The following is a 16,001-nucleotide window of genomic DNA, read 5'->3' as shown; positions in this document are numbered from 1 at the left end:
ACTGAGCCCAAGTAAACAATGGAATATAAGGGTTTCACCTCTCCAATGTACTATTTTTGGCCACCCTATTCCATTGTTTTAGACTTCCCCAGGCCTAATTCTTTATTGCTGCACTATATATTATTTACCTTTTCCAAAAGTTCCAAATACTATTTTTGCCAGTACAATAGAATCTCAATTTTGTTTACTGTACTGAAGTAAATAATGTTAGGCAAACAAATTTTGGTTTAAGATCATTGTTTTCAGCAGTTACTCTAGATTTCCACCAGTGAAAGCAAGAGCAGAATCAGTCCCTGTGAAGTTAGATTTAAAAAACAATGTGGTTTTGATGTGTACCTCAAGATAGGGTCACCCGCCCCTCCGCTGCCAGCTGCTTATTTCCACCTGTCACTTTTCTCTCTTTGAAATTTTCACAATCCTTCCTTAACATTCTGTACAGACTGGTGAGAGAGGGCCCATTGTGAACACAATACTTAATTTACATGTAAACAGACAGATACCTAAACATTTATTGTCTGACAGAAAACCTGTTTTTCACCTTTAACCTCTCCCTAGAGACTTAGCCTATGGCTACAATGCTCAACTTTTAGAGATACAGCTGTGCCGCTACAGCCCTACCACTAAAACGGGTTCTCAAACTGAGAGTCGGGACCCCCCAGGGGGGTCACAAGGTTATTACATGGGGGGGTTGCGAGCTGTCAGCCCCACACTAAACCCCGCTTTGCCTCCAGCATTTATAATGGTGTTAAATATTTTAAAAAGTGCTTTTAATTTATAAGGGGGGGGTTGCACTCAGAGGCTTGCTATGTGAAAGGGGTCACCAGTGCTAAAAGATGCACAGTGTAGCGGCTGTTTGTTGGCAGGAGAGAATTCTCCTGCCCACGAAAAACTTCCACCCCCCACGAGCGGCAGCGGCTTTGTTGGCCGGAGAGTGCTCCTGCCAACAAAGCACTGTTCACACTGGGGCTTTTCGTCGGTAAAACTTTTGTCGGTCGGGGATGTGTGTTTTTTTAACATCCCGAACGAGAAAAGTTTTGCTAATGAAATGCAAGTGTAGACAAAGCCTAAGAAATGTAAATAGTTAGTTTATTTTACTGAGACATCCCAGTACTTAACTAGAGCCACACTGAAGTTCTGTGCACCTCTCACCTCATCGATTTCACTGGGAGCTGCAGGTGCTCAACACAGCCCAAGGTTTAAGCCCTGAATTCATTAATTAAAGTGATTTTTCTACCTTGTTATGATTATGAGCAGTAGAATGTCACGTACGGTATTACATTATGGGACATGATCTAAATTAAGCAGGGTTGGACATGGTTAGTAATTGGATGGGAGATTATCAAAGCAAATTCAGGAAGAACAGGCTGGTGATTCATTAAAGGCTGCACTCTTCTCTGAGTCAGTAATGAGGCAGTGTTCAACATGTGCTCCTATATCATATTTCAAATTAAATCTGAACATAGGCTATGGGTAACATTTTCAAGAGCACCCAGAATGACTTAAGAACCTACGTCACTTTTGAAAATGGACTTTGGCCAAAATATGATTTTAGACAGGGCACGAGGGCTAATCTTGTGGACTGGTCCAACTGGAAACAGAAACTGATGATGGAGTCTGTTACCTTTGATGCAATTTTGTTCATTTACAAAGTGTATGTGCAAAGTCCTGTTTACCTGAGCTCAGGGGGAACCAGAACAACAGCAGACAGCTTGCTTACTCACAGCTCCAAACCTCTTTACGCAGCATCCCCCATAACCTCCTCTTTAGGCTTTTCTCAGGGTTGTGCTACCACCTGCTTATTCAGTACGTGTCTCCTTTTCTGCTTTTTCTGTCTCTCTCCTGTGCACAAACCCTTACCCAATCAATGCCCCTTGAAAAACCACTCTCACCAAGTCATTTGAATCCCTGAGTGGGATTGGGTGTGCCTTTGTCTTGGAGATCACTATGGTTTCTTACATTTAACCTGAAGGAAAGGAGACAGTTTAAGGGAGTTTCTCTTCAATGAATTCAAAGAGGTCAGAGCCAGAGGGTAAAACTTTCAAAAGCATTTAAGTGACTCAAGTGGCTAAGTCACTTTTGAAAAGGGATTTAAAGTCACTTGAATGCTTTTGAAAATTTTACCTTTTGGCTCTGACCTCTTGCTTTCATTGAATATGCCAAAGCATTCTCCTTAAGACAGAAGGCATCATCTCTGAAAAGGGGAACAAAGACGACTCAGGGAATTATAGACCAGTAAGCCTATCTTCAATACCTGGAAAGATACTATAACCAATTATTAAATAATCAGTTTGTAAGCACCTATAGCAGTGTTTTTCAAACTGTGGGTCGTGACCCACTGCTGGGTTGCGGCATGTAAGACGCTGGGTCGGCTTGCTCTTGTCAGCACCGCTGACCAGGATGTTAAAGGCGGTGCTGCCCAACTAAGGCAGGCTAGTGCCTACCTTTTCGGACACGACGCTGTGCCCTGGAAGTGGCCAGTAGCGGGTCTGGCTTCCAGACAGGGGGGCCCTCCACACATTGCCCCTCCCTGAGCACTGGCTCCACACTCCCATTGGCTGGCAACCAGCCAATGGGAACTGGATCCCCTCCCATACCCCAACCCCCTGCCCCAGCCCTGAGCCCCCCACAAACCCAGAGCCCCTCCTGCACCCCAAGCCCCTCATCCCGAGCCCAGAGCCCTTCTGTACCCCAACCCCCTGCCCCAGCCCTGAGCCCCCCAAACCTGGAACCCCTTCCTGCACTCAAAACCCATCACTGGCCCCACCCCAGAGCCCTGCCCCCTTCCCGCACCCCAACCCCCTGCCCCAGCCCAGAGCCCCCTCCCACACCCTGAACCCCTCATTTCCACCCCCACCCTGCAGCCCTCACGCCCACACCCCAACCCTCTGCCCCAGCCCTGAGCCTCTCCCACCCTCCAAACCCCCCATCCCCAGCTCCATTGCATCGCTGGCATCAATTTTCTTCAACTGGGTGCCCAGAAAAAAAGTTTGAAAATCACTGACCTTGAGAATAATAGGGTTATAAACAGGGGTGAAAGTAAGTTGAGTGACTTACCGGTACGCTGGGGCCACCTCTGGCCCCTGGAAGGGGCGGGGCCTAGGGCGAAAGGGGCGGTGCTGAGGGGGTCAGAGCCAGCCCCAACCCACCCTGTAAAGAAAGTGCCCTCCCCTCCTTCTCCTCCTCCTCCCCCCTCCCCGGGGTAGCAGCAGCAGCCCAGGGCTCCGGGGGCTATTTAAAGGGCCCAGGGCTCCCCTGCTTCTACTGCCCCGGTCCTTTAATTAGCTGCCGGAGCCCTGGGGAAGTGGCGGGGCTACAGCGGCTATTTAAAGGACCGGGGCAGCAGAGGCAGCTGGAGCCCCAGCCCTTTAAATAGCCCCTGTAGCCCCTGTTACTCCAGGGCTCTGGGGGCTATTTAAAGGGCCTGTGGCTCCCCTGCTTCTACCGCCCTGGTCCTTTAAATAGCCCCCGGAGCCCTGGAGTAGAGGTGGCGAGGTGTGGGCCAACTCAGGAAGAATGGAGATCTAGGGGTCTTACAGTGATATGTGACCATGTCACATGAAACTGGAATGCATCTTAATCCTTGTACTTTTCCATTGATGAGGCAGGGGTAGGGACAAGCACAGACAAAAGATTCCCGCCTTCTGCCAAAGCTATAGAAGGAGGTGGAGCAGGACAAAGGCGGCAGCCAGTCATGAGAGAACTCCTGCTTACAAACTCAAATGTCTGCTGGAACTAACAAGGATGGTACCAGGGGAAAGGATTGGGCCCAGACTAGGAAGGAGTCTAGTCTGTGAAAGAAGCTTATTGGAACATCTCTGAGGGTGAGATATTACCTGTAAGAAGTTTCTTAATGTATTAGGCTTAGACTTGTGTGTTTTTGCTTTATTTTGCTTGGTGACTTACTTTGTTCTGTCTATTATTACTTGAAACCACTTAAATCCTGCTTTTTATACTTAATAAAATCACTTTTGTTTATTAATAAACCCAGAGTAAGTGATTGATACCTGGGGGAGCAAACAGCTGTGCATATCTCTCTATCAGTGTTATAGAGGACAGAAAATTTATGAATTTACCCTGTCTAAGCTTTATAAAGAGTAAAATGGATTTATTTGAGCTTTGGATCTCATTGGAAACTGGGTGTCTGGGTGCTGGAGACAGGTAACCTGCTGAGCTATTTTCAATTAAGTTTGCAGCTTTGGGGGCACGGACCCAATACGTAACGCCAATATTTAAGAAGGGCTCTAGAGGTGATCCTGGCAATTACAGACCGGTAAGTCTAACGTCAGTACTGGGCAAATTAGTTGAAACAATAGTAAAGAATAAAATTGTCCGACACGTACAACAACATAAATTGTTGCACAAAAGTCAACATGGTTTCTGTAAAGGGAGATCATGTCTTACTAATCTATCAGAGTTCTTTGAGGGGGTCAAAAAAACATGTGGACAAGGGGGATCCAGTGGACATAGTGTACGTAGATTTCCAGAAAGCCTTTGACAAGGCCCCTCACCAAAAGCTCTTACATAAATTAAGTTGTCATGGGATAAGAGGTAAGATCATTTCATGGATTGAGAACTGGTTAAAAGACAGGGAACAATGGGTAGGAATAAATGGTAAATTTTCAGAATGGAGAGGGGTAACTGGTTCCCCAAGGGTCAGTCTGTTTATTCTATTTATCTATTTATTCTGTTTATTCTATTTATGCCACCTGTAATATTAACCATGGAATTATTACATCACACTATTACAGACAGTTTTACAAGTTGTATTTAACTGCCTATATAGGTATTTAGATCTTGGAGTCTGCTGTATTGATAGTTATGTTGCTGTTCTTTTAGAAGCTACTGTATACATAGTAAAGTAAAGCTTCAGTACCTTCTCGCCAATTGAATAATTTCTTTAGCTGCAGCGGTGGCCTCTGGAATCTACCCACACAGCTAATTCCTGGCCTAAAATTAGAACAAAAAATGTAGTGTACTATTGTTGGTGCAGAATAGCAACTCTGGTTTCACCTGAGAAGTCACTGCATTTTACTGGTACGTAATGTGATTTCTACATATACAGGAATGAGTTCTGGACTCCTTACTTGAGCAAAACTCTCACTGCTTTAAAAACAAACAGGACAAAGAAAGTGATTGTAAGTCTTGATATTTTGTGATAAAAATACCTTTAATATTAGTCTGTAATATTGCATTATACTTGCTCTTTACTCTTAATATGTAGCCAAACCTACCAAGAAGTATCTCACATAGTAATAGCAAGGAAATGCAAAAAAGATCACTTCACCAAGATTTTTTCCTTCAATAGCATTTGATTTTCTATACGTCTTATTTAAAGCATCCCAAAACACCTCTAATAGCAGGAAGTTAAATTCTAGTAGTGCAGCTATTGCCAAAATCCACACAAGCATTGGAAATAAGTATTGCTTTAAAGTCTTGGCCCCAATTCTAATTTCTTGTATACAAGAGTAACACCACAAGGAGTTACATTAGTTTTCTACCAGTTGAAAGCACAATTAGGCTCAAAGTCTTAAAATTGGTCCAATTTGAAGTCATTTCTCAGTCAACACAACAAGTCCCTAGTAGTAAATCCCAATATACCACAGGCATTCAGACAGTATAGTGATTTAGACAGATAAGAAGATTTATTTTCTGCAGAAAGATTACCATTCCCCAATCTAAAATACAGTGCAGCCCCTTTGAGGTGGTGCTCTTGGAAGAAGAGCAACAATGACCATATGCTTTACAAACATCTCCCATGTGAGCTGGTTTAAAGGGATTAGCACTGGTGTCCAAAATGGCCATCTGCCACCTTCCCAATGGCCTCAGAAACAGCCTCACATGCAGAGCCCACCTGTTGTGATCCAAAGAAAGGAAGTGAAGACCCAATGAAAGAACTCATGTTCTGGTACTATAGAGGTTAGGAATTTGGGATTCAGAGAGCAGAGAAAAAGGGATAACGCTACAGTGAATTTCTGCCGTTTCCAGCATCTAGCGTCCTTTAGGAATATATCTAATATTAGTCTAATCAGTTTCTGTTTACACCTTGGTTTGACGAAACACCTGTACACATTAATTAGCTTATTAATAAAAACCATAGAGCATATAAGCATTCTGCTAAGCTTGCATTTTACAAGCTTAGATCTTGTTTGACTAGTAATGGGCATATGGCACTGGGATCATAATTTAGGTTCCCTACTCATCTTACTCCTTCGCTTTGAACAACAGTGTTTGAGGTTCAACATCATTAGTAAATGTTAATCCACACTGGGCAGTAAGGAGCTTCTCCTAAATTGCATTCACAACACTTTATTTAAAATTTACATTAAAAAAATATTCCAACTTTTATTTTCAAAGGTTTCTAACTTTGCAACAAAATTAACTCTTGGTTTAAATTTTAGAATACCTTGCATGGTAGGGAATTAAACATACAATAAAAAATTTATTTAATAAAGAACACATTCAGGGGTTTTTTTAAATATAGGCTCTGTTATTAAGCCAATATTCTCTTCACTTTTAGGAAACAGAAATATGTTACCTTTTTTAAAATCTTACAAATTTCTAGGAACCTTAGTTCTTAAATCTGGGCTAGTTAAATTGGAGTATTTTTAAAATACCAAGGAAATGATGTTAAAAGAAGTAGTCACTCACATGCAGTAAGATCTTCTGCAAGATTGTAGCTCTGGCAGTTTTGCAGCTCTTGAAATCCACTCAGTTGAACAGCAGATTTGTTAGCAGTAAGGATTCAGTGGGACTCTTCTCAATGGAGCACAATTCCAGGGAAAGGATGGGGTTCAGTACATTCAAAATCCTATAAACATACATACATACATGTGTAAAACATTCATACAGAAAAATAATTCAGAAGAGTATAAAATGATACAAGAATTAAATGTCTGTGGCCTTTATCCTGCAAGCTATTCTGTGTAGCTGGACCTCAGAACCTTTGCAAAACTCGACTGAAATCAATGGGTGTCTGTTTATGCAGAACAGCTTGCAGGATCAGGGCCCAAAATAGACCAAGGGGAAGAAAGAACAAAGTTCCAGAGTCAAAGAATCATGAAGATAGAATCTTTCCTTCAGCCTCCTTTCAAGCCAGGGGCTGTTTGCTTAAAAGCCTTCACTCATCACAACCAATGTCATCTGTAGAGCCAATAAACAATGGCATAATTTTCTTTAGTACAGTATCATCATGTTGTCTACTCTAAGGGACAGGTTGTTTATATAATTAACCAGGGGTCTGGGTGTGACAATGGGAGCACATTATCTTCCTGTCATTTCAATCAAACAATCAGATCCTCATATGGCCAAAAAAAGAAGAAAATATGAAATAGCTTAATTTTAACCCAATTATTCTAGGCTTACATAGTAAACAGTCCTATGTCCTCTTGTTTTGGCATGTTTCACCTATACTTTTAAAACTTTTCATTTTGAAATGTATGGACTTTAAGTTATCAATGTTCAACTTACCCATGATTTGAAACCAAACTACCCTCAGGAAATGCTGAGCAAAACTTCTCAATTTTCGAAACACACACAAAACAAACAAAACCACCACCACCACCACACCCCACACAGGTGGTAGTGGGGGAGAACAGTCAATTTTTAAACTTTTTTTCCCCAATCCAGTTCTACTTTCAGATAAACAGTTGGGCTCTGGGGGGAGGGAAGGGTGTGCAGGTATCTGAGCCGGTGGGGGGGGGGGTCATGGCTGGGCTCTGAAGGGGAGGGGATGTGGGTGTCTGGCCCCCTCGGCTGGGCTTTGGGAGGAGGAAAGGGGGCAGAGAAACATGAACTGGATTATCGTAGGGGTTTCTTTAACTCTCTACTCCTGGAGGAGTGGGTGAGAGAGAGAGTGTGTGTGTGTGTGTGTGGTTGGTATTCTGAAATAAGTTACCAAAATAACTGAAACCGGTGTGATTATGTAGTGTAATTTTGACAAAATGTATTTTGCAGACTTTTTAATTTTTTGGCGCAGAATGCCCCCAGGAGTAAAGGTTGTATTTTCAACCTGATATGACAATGAGCACTCTCGCTCTTTCTCTCTCTCTCTCTCTCTCACACACACACACACACATGCTTCTCCCTAAAAGTGTGTGTGGTGGTGGGGAGTGTCAGTAGGCAGATTAAAAAGCATGTTTTGTTTTGTTTTAAATCTCTGTTGTTTTGAGTCTGACTCATGCTTTTTGAATGCTGGGGGCTGGCAATACTGAAGTTGGTCTATGTGAGCATTAGAGTTCACTTCCACAACCTCAACTTCACATCCATTATATTACACTGGTGCTTACAGCTTCTACACAGATCAGAATCCCGTGTGCTAGGTACTCCATCAAGGTAATTTGTAAGATCTTCTGGGAAGATATTATGTGGTCTAATTAGGAGACAAGTCACAATAAATGACAAACAAAAGGGAGTCAAGAGGATTGGGAGGAAAATTTTAAATGGACAACCAAGGTTACATAGGAGGAATACAAACTTCCTAACTTCTCTTGAACTGAAAACAATGGTATTCCTTAGGTTCTAATACTACAATTAAAATACTTACATGTTTGTCCTAGCTATCAGGATCAAACAAATTTGTCCCTAATAGACACGTTAGCGCATCAAGAATGAATTCATTTAAACTATGTCATAGTAAAGAGGATTAGAGATGCAGCACTCATTCACACTATTTACAGTACCTTAGAGGAAACAAAGCAAAAATGAATTACCGCATTATTACTAAGGTGCCACAAGTACTCCTCCGCATTATTACTGCAATCTATACCAGAAGGCTTTGTAACAAAGCTTCCTGCCAGCATAAACCAAAGACAGCAAGATATCAAACTTGGCAAATTCTAAAACTCCTATTTTAGAAGGCTCAGGAGATAAAGATACAGGATGATAAAGAACTCCTAACATATTGCTTGGCTTACCTCTTATATCCTTTGATCCCCCCACCCCCCCACTTCTCTATTCTGTAAAACACCAAACTAAATGTACTTTATTTATTTTAGTGGAGTGGGATCCTCCCTCCGTACGACATGTATTTCACATAAATTAAGGCTATGTCTACACTGCACTTTCATCAGTAAAACTTTTATCGGTGAGGAGTGTGAGAAAAAAACAAAAACAAAAAACCACACACACACCCATGACCAACAAAAGTTTTACCGACAGAAAGCGCCAGTGTTGACAGCCCTTTGTCAGAGTTGGTGGTGGTTTTATTTTTTGCCAACAAAGCGTGGCTACACTGCATACCTTACAGCGGCACAGCACGCAGTGCAGAGATAATCAAAATGACATTTGGGGTGGGGGGAAATGCACAACAGTCCACAGAGCAGTGTAAACAAGGTTGTAGTCTCAAATATTAATCTCACTCATAACTGATTTTTCTGTTCTATTTCCTGGAGGACAATAATCTCCTCTCTAACCTAGTTATCATTGATTATTTAAAAAAGCAGCTAAGACCTTTGTTTGAAATAATGTTGGTACATATCCATAAGGTTGGGATTAGCCAAATCCTACTTTAAAATATATATCACAGGATCATTACATCCACAAACAAAGAGTTTCATACCAAAATAACAATCATTTTATTTTGTTGCTTTCAAATGTGCACCCCTGAAGAGCTTACACCACTGCTTGTAAGGCAAATTAACCAGTTAAAAGGACCAAATTCTAACGCTATGATCCTTTGATGTCCAACTATATTTGATTTAAAACATCTGATTAAGAAAGGGAAAAAGGTCAGTTTGGGCAATCACAACCGCCACGGAACAAAGACAGGGGAACACCATGTAGTTACTTGCAGCTCAGTCCATGTCAGAGGTTAAGCATGTACTCATTCGCTCTTGGCTGCAGTGTCATCTGTCCTGGAAACACACACTTCTGCTTGGCTAAATGCCACACCAGTGGCTCTTTCAAATGAGGACTGACATCCAGTTATATTCACACACATCACAATGAAATAGTGCTCAACCCATCAAGCATCACTATGTCTATACCTACTTTAAAGTGTTTGCTAGGTACAGTAGTTTGGATAGTTTAAGCCACTCACAGAGTGGACAAGACCAGGCCCCTCCCTGCCCATTAGACAGCAGCCCAAGCCAATCCAGGAAGCTAGGTGCCCCCTTTTGTCCTTGTGAGATAGAAGCGCCCCAGCCACCCTCCAGCCCCCTTCATGATCAGGCTAGGCCAGCACACCCCAAACACAGGAGGAGGAATTGCAGCAGTAATACGAGCATAGCCTGCCTTTAGATCCAGAGGTTCTTTCCACCCCATGACATCACCGGATGCTATACTTGGTAAACTACTCATTTCAGCCTGGTCATTTACTGAAGAGGGATGATGGAGAATGACTAGGTGTTGTTGTGTGGAGAGGGATGGAAACAGGAGGATGTTGAGTTGTGAAAGGAGGAGAGAAGACTGTGGGTTGAGGGTGTTATGTAAAGCCTCCGCTCAAATGCAATTGTAAGATCTGTAACTTGTATCAAGTTCTAAAACCTTTTTGCAGACTTTGTAACTTCAGTTATTGTTAGCATAGCATTTTAAGTTTTGTAACCTTTGCAAGCTTTGTAACTTTTTCAGTTAACACTTGTATGAACCTCCAAGCTTTGCAATATTCAGAGACAGAGTGTGAACAAGGGAGTGTGTGTGGGAGATAAGGGAGTGTGAACAAGGGAGTGAATGTGGGACTGGGCAGAGAGAAACTGCAAAGAGAAAAGAGCCTGGAGACAGGAGACAAGTGTGTCTGATGTAGTCTGCCCTAAGAAGGCAAACATGGGGTGCTGTAAAGAAAAGAAGATGCATGAAAGGAACTGGTCTGGGAATGCTTCTCGGTGACGGACACAGAAGGAAAACTCAGTGTACGTGACAGGAGCCACTCAGTTCTAGCATGGCGATAGGCATGCACACAAGCCCCCTGCTTCTTCTTGACCTGCTCACCGGCCCGGATCCATGACCGCAGGCGGACAAACCAGATCTACCATGCTTCTGCTTCTCGGCTTCCCATGCTGTCTCCGGTAACTCTCCACCTGTGTAAGTGTGTGGGTGCAGGAGGGTATGAATGCTGTGAATGTGTGCATGTATGAATAAGCTCCATCCCTTTTCTGTCTAACTCAACAGCGGCATCAAAATAAAACTAATACAAGTGTGACCCTGGGTTGGTTTTTAGGGGAACAGAGGTAACAGAGGGCAATTTGGTTAAGCAGGATATTTAGTGGTATAAAATAATTAGGACCCTACCAAATTCACGGCTATGAAAAAGGCATCATGGACGGTGAAAATCTGGTCTTTTGTATGCTTTTACCCTATACTATACAGATTTCATGGGAGAGACCAGCATTTCTCAAATTGGGGGTCCTGACCCAAAAAGGAGTTGTGGGGGGGGGGGTCATAGTAATGCCACCCTTACATCTGTGCTGCCGTCAGAGCTGGGTGGCCGGAGAATGGCAGCTGTTGGTCAGGGGCTCAGCTCTGAAGGCAGTGCTCCGCGAGCAGCAGTGCAGAAGTAAGGGTGGCAATACCATAGCATACCACCTTTACTTCTGCACTGCTGCCTTCAGAGCTGGGTGGCTGGAGGGTGGTGGCTACTAACTAAGGGCCCAGCTCTGCAGGCAGCAGTGCAGAAGTAAGAGTGGCAATACCAAACCATGCCATCCTTACTTCTGTGCTGCCGCTGGTGGTGGCTCTGCCTTCAGAGCTGGGCTCCTGCCAAGCAGCCACCACCCTCCAGCCACCGCTGGCGGCAGCTGAGCAGAAGGCAAGGGCAGCAGTACCACAACCCCCCATACAATAACCTTGCGACCTCCCCACAACTCCTTTTTGGGTCACGACCCCTACAATTACAACACCGTGAAATTTCAGATTTAAATAGCTGAAATCATGAAATTTATGATTTTTAAACTAATATGTCCATGAAATTGACCAAAATGGACTGTGAATTTGGTAGGGCCCTAAAAATAATGAGTGAGGGGACAACAGTTGGGAAAAACAGGTTTAATTGTAAAGCTAGAGAAATAATGTAAATCAGTTTCAAATTCAAACTGGAAATATAATAGGAACTAATGACATTGTTAAAAGTATCACTTCCTTTCCCTCACTCCTCTATCTTCATAATCTATCTAAGTGCCTAACACAAGTTTGGAAACTATATAAATGCTACTGGCAATTTAAAACTTGGTTTGTTATACAGGTCTCTCCTCTTACTTCCCATTCCCACACTTTGGAAACGAGCCAAAATCCCCTTCCCCCGGACTCTTTTGCCCACCTCCAACTTCTTTCATGTCTCCCCTTATCCTTATGGCAACCTTGCAATTTATGTCCAACACCCTCTCTCAAAATGGTGCCACCTATTCCAGGAAGCATTCAAGATCTGAAGACCACACCCTGCTCTGTTTAGGGTCATTATAATCTTTATCCTCTCATTCCTTGAGACTGTAAGCTGTTTGGGGAATGGACTCATGTTCATTTGGCACATTTTACCCTTATACAGCAGAGTTTGTATTTTACAGCCCTACAACAGAGTATCAAGCACCAAATTCCACTTTTTTCTGTTCATGTAGTAAGGAAAAGATTTCCCAGAATTTACTGAGGCTCTAGTTTTCCTCTATCAGCTGAACTGTTTCTCAGCAGAGATGGATTATGAAGATAACACACAATTATCCAAACTCTTCTATCATCAGCTGCCATTTACTTGCATTAGCAGTACAAACAATTTAAAAGATAGTTCACAAAGTTTACAAGAGTGGAGAAAGAGGAGACTTGTCTCTTTCTTCAACCCCTGGATATCCTACAGCAGTGGTTCTCAACCAGGGGTATGCAAAGGTCTTGCATATGACCTTCTCAACCAGGGGTATGACAAAGGTATGTCAACTCATCCAGATATTTGCCTAGTTTTATAAGAGGCTACAAGAAAAGCACTAGCAAAGTCAGTATAAACTAAAGTTTCATACAGACAATGACTTGTTTATGCTGCTTTATATAGTATATCAGTGTTTCTCAACCTGGGGGCCACAATTTATTTTATAATTATATGGTAAAAATGAGAAAGTAAGCAATTTTTCAGTAATAGTGTGTTCGGACACTTTTGTATTTTTATGTCTAATTTTGTAAGCAAGAATTTTTAAATGAGGTGAAACTTGGTGATACACAAGACAAATCAGACTCCTGAAAGGGGTACAATGGTCTGGAAAGGTTGAGAGCCACTGCCCTAGAAGACCAAAATAAATTAAAATAAGGAACCTGTTAATTTGTATCCATTAGACGCAATGTATTAAAATTATTATTCTGTTTCAGAAAGGTTTTTTTAAAAAGATATACCGTAGCTTTAAAAAAAAAAGGGCGCGGTTTCACATCTTTGTGCCAATTGCCCTTTATGTAGAAGTTACCCAAATAGGAAACAGAAAATGTCACAAGGTTCCCCATCCCGTCACATCACTTCTGCCTTCCAGAAAAGGTTTGGACCTCAAAACTAGCTGATTCCATCAAGATTCATAGCAAGTCCAGAGCCATCAGCTGGTTCTCTGTCCTACAGTCCTCTTCTGGACCCCTTCAATACAGTCTCTGTCAGAGAACTCCCACTTCCCAAAACCCACACATAGCATGGAGGGAAAACTACCAACTTAAAGGGACAGCATCAACCCAGATAATTTCAAAAAGTTAACTTTTCTGATTGAGTACCCTTTAAATAGTATGTCCTCAGTGGGTTTTTTAAACTCCTTTAAAAATTCTTAAAAACAATTAAGGTTTTTTTCCTGCCTCCAACTGAGGCTCTTTCACACAAGCTCAAGAGTACCAAGAAACATTCTCAGGAGCTCCATCCCTTCTTAGGGTTGCTAGGCGTCCAGTTTTCAACCAAAATGCCTGGTCAAAAAGGGATGCTGGCAGCTCTGGTGACTCAGCCAATGGGACTATGGAGACGGTGCCTAAGGACAGGGGCAGTGCACAGAGGCCCCTGGCTGCATGCCTCTGTCATGTGACATGTCGCCACTTCCAGGAGCTGCCCAAGGTAAGTGCCACCCAGAGCCTGCACACCTCACTCCCTTCCGCACCCCAACCCCCTGCCCCAGCCCTGGGCTCTCTCCCTCACCTAAACTCCCTCCTGGAGCCTGCATCCCAACCCCAGCCCTAAGCCCCCTCCCACACCCTTAACCCCTCATTTTGGCCCCATCCCAGAGCCAGCACCTCCAGATGGAGCCCTCAACCGCTGCTTGCACCCTAATCCCGAGCCCCACCCCAGAGCCCCATCCTGCACTCCAAACCCCTCATCCCAAGCCCCACCCCAGAGCCCACACCACCAGCCAGAGCCCTCACCCCCTCCCGCACTCCAACCCTCTGCCCCAGCCTGGTCAAAGTGAACTAGTGAGCGAGAGCGAGCAATGGAGGGAGGGGGGATGGAGCAGGGCGGGACCTCAGCTGTGGCAAGGGTGTTCAGTTTTCTGCAATCAGGAAGTTGGCAACCATATCCCTTCTTCCCATCTGTCTTTGCACACTTCTGCCGGCCCTGCTGATTCTTCCATCTCAGCTCTGGTGCTGCTACTAAAACACTGGAGCAACAAAACACTAAAACTGTCACTATTCAAAGGGCTATCAAATGCCCACAATAAAAGACTTGGTTTATGCTTAGTTTCTCTAATTGCTCAGTTGTAGTTATCCTGAGGGGCGGGTGTTACTTGTAACACCAGTTACAACTTCCCCTCCCCCATATGTTTGTCTCACATCCTGGTAAGACTGGTCATAAAACAAGATTGTAAACTTCACTGCAGCACTTAAGAAAATAGGCCCTGAACTCTAACTGGGGCCTCTACATGCTATTATAATACAAAGGTTACTTTGTTTACAAGCAAATGAAGTCCTCAACACGATCACTTACAAAAGTCCAATTTGGTATTTTCTTTTGACCCATTTGCAAATTGTTTATCACTGGGCAACTGACCAAAAGGGGGTAGTGGGGAAGGAACAAGACAAAGCACTCAGCCATACAAAACCAAAGAATATGGCACAGAAGGAAATGCAGAAGCCAGAAAGCAAACCCCTTCACCAACCAAAGAATTAAATTTCCAGCATTATTTTTGTTTGTTTGTTATGGGGGGGGGGGTGTTTGTTTGTGTTTGTTTGTTTTTTGTGGGGAGGAAAACAGGCTGGAAGCCCACATTCATGGGTCCCAAGTGTCTGGAGTTAAGTCGGCCAAAAACAGATGAGCCTTTTAGCATATTTTTAAGAACAACCAACAGTAGAGTCCAGCAGACCTCCAAAACTAGAAGCTGGTACAAGGGACTGAAATTACATTGTAGAGAAAAACCCCACTAGGAGATGAGCTACACCATCTCATGCCGTCTTTTCTATTATACAGTGTGCTTGACACGGTGTACAACAAAATATGTAAAAGCCAGGTGCCTTGCAAAAATCTTTGTTTCTGCATCAACATAATTATTGATTGGACCCAAGTTTCACTATCTCAGTGCTGCAGCAGAGCCAGAACGAGAACCACAAAATGCTCAGTGTTTGAATAAGGTCTACAAAAAGCCAAATGCTATAATTTTCTTTTGATAAAGGAGTAGATTTTAAAGAAAGGATGTTTATAAAATAAACAGGTCTCTCCAAACCTGAAGGTTTAAAGGTAAGTTTGGGATCTGAATCCTTCACAAGCAGGATCCTGGAAAGTGGCTAAATTTAAGTGCCTCAAGTTTATATGAATTAGCCTGTTTAGTTTCCAGGAGAAAAGATGCATCTTAGCTTAGCATGGGAAATGACTAGTCACTTTTCCAGTTCACAGACCTTTCATTACTACTACTGGGCTCCAATTCCTGAAACAAAATTGAAATGTTTCACTGTATTTGTAGATATACTGATTTCAGAGGTGGATTAAGATATATTGGGGCCCTGGGAACAAAACATTTGGGGCCTGCACATCCCCACCGTGGGGCCCCACCCCCTGCTCCTCCCCATCCACCAAGACTCCGCCCCTGACTTGGCCAGAAGTCAGGCCATGGAAAAAGCAGAGCTGCCCAGGGAGCCTGGGC

At 43.2% G+C, this 16,001-nt stretch overlaps 1 protein-coding gene across 2 annotated transcripts in view; it reads right to left on the bottom strand.

Moving 5' to 3' along the window:
* FHIP1A (FHF complex subunit HOOK interacting protein 1A) overlaps positions 1–16,001 on the bottom strand; it is a 159,617-nt gene that overhangs the window by 96,665 nt on the left and 46,951 nt on the right. For both annotated transcript variants that reach the window (XM_048847362.2, XM_075127734.1), the window contains exon 2: positions 6,649–6,808. The gene's annotated coding sequence lies outside the window, so the exon portion shown is untranslated. The remainder of the gene's footprint in view (positions 1–6,648; positions 6,809–16,001) is intronic.

The sequence above is a fragment of the Caretta caretta genome, chromosome 4, assembly GCF_965140235.1.
Source record: "Caretta caretta isolate rCarCar2 chromosome 4, rCarCar1.hap1, whole genome shotgun sequence".
Taxonomy (NCBI): Eukaryota; Metazoa; Chordata; order Testudines; family Cheloniidae; genus Caretta; species Caretta caretta.
The sequence above is the reverse complement of the archived record's forward strand: the minus strand, read 5'-3'. Positions and strand labels throughout refer to the sequence as shown.